A 1,348-nucleotide genomic window follows, 5' to 3' on the forward strand; every position below is an offset into this window, starting at 1 on the left:
CCTTTGATAAATTTTCTTAACTTCTCATTTCTCTTTCCTGTTTTTGTATAAGTTAACCAGGGGCACCTAGGAAGATTCATCAGTTAAGCATGCAACTTCAGCTCGGGTCATGATCTCCCACTTTGTGAGTTTGAGCCCCACCACAGCTGTCAGCACAGAGCCTGGAGCCTGTTTTGTATTCTGTGTCTCCCTCTTTCTCTGCCCCTCCCCCATTCATGCTCCAGCTCTCTCTCTCTCTCACTCAAAAACAAATTAACACTAAAAAAATTTTAAGTTAAGCATAATTTGTTTGATCTTCAGCCCACAAGAGAATGAAGATGTCAAGCAAGAACAGGTGAGCATGCATCTGTCCGTGAGAACACAGTGAAGGAGGAAACAGAGACCATAAAACATACACATGAGGGGCGCCTGGATGGCTCAGTCCGTTGAACATTCGTCCAACTTTGCTTCAGGTCACAATCTCACAGTTCATAGGTTCCAGCCCTGCATCAGGCTCTGTGTTGACAACTCAGAACCTGGAACCTGCTTCAGATTCTGTGTGTGTGTCTCTCATTCTACCCCTCACCTGCTCATGCTCTGTCTCACTTTCTCTCAAAAATAAACAAACATTTAAAGAAAAAGAAAATGAATTTTATAACCAATTCTAAATTAATGTCACCAGTCTATCCCCTGAAAGCATTCCCTTATGGCAGAAGAAAGGGAGACAGCCCACAACTGGTAGGTGTCCACCTGTTCGTTCTCTGAACACCGGAGGTAGGGTGTCCAGCGGATTTTACTAAAGGTGAAAAATGGGAATACAAACTGAAATAAAAGAAGTCACTCAAACACATGAAGTAAATATACAAAGGAATGTAACAGGGTGATGATAAAGACCACCCAACACCAAATAGAAGCGAGGCAAGATTTTATTTACGGCTGGGCCAAACCTGATCTCCCTGGTGTTAAGCAGCAGAGAATGGCCCCAAACAAAGGTAGCAGTGAGCTTATATGGACTTTAGCAAGGCATTAAACATCATCATTTAGTTAACCAATTAAAGTTCACAGCATTTCAGGACCCCCAGTCACATTTCTATGAACAGACAGTAGTTCTGGCGGGACCCTACCAATTTAAAATTCTTTGTCTTAAGAGGGTCTTGAAATGACCAACTGTAGTTAGGCACTCCAGGTTCTGTGAGACAGTGATTATGTGACTTCCTACACGTATGCTTTGCCTGGTCAGCTTCACAGAGGGGTGGTAGTACAATTTATGACCTAAGTTGTTTGTTTAGAAAGCAGGCAAATTTACAGGCGAGGTTAGCACCTTCTGATAATTCCAACAGACAGCCACATAGCGGTCATCACGGAGTTA

Source organism: Suricata suricatta, chromosome 2 (genome assembly GCF_006229205.1).
Source record: "Suricata suricatta isolate VVHF042 chromosome 2, meerkat_22Aug2017_6uvM2_HiC, whole genome shotgun sequence".
NCBI classification, from domain to species: Eukaryota; Metazoa; Chordata; class Mammalia; order Carnivora; family Herpestidae; genus Suricata; species Suricata suricatta.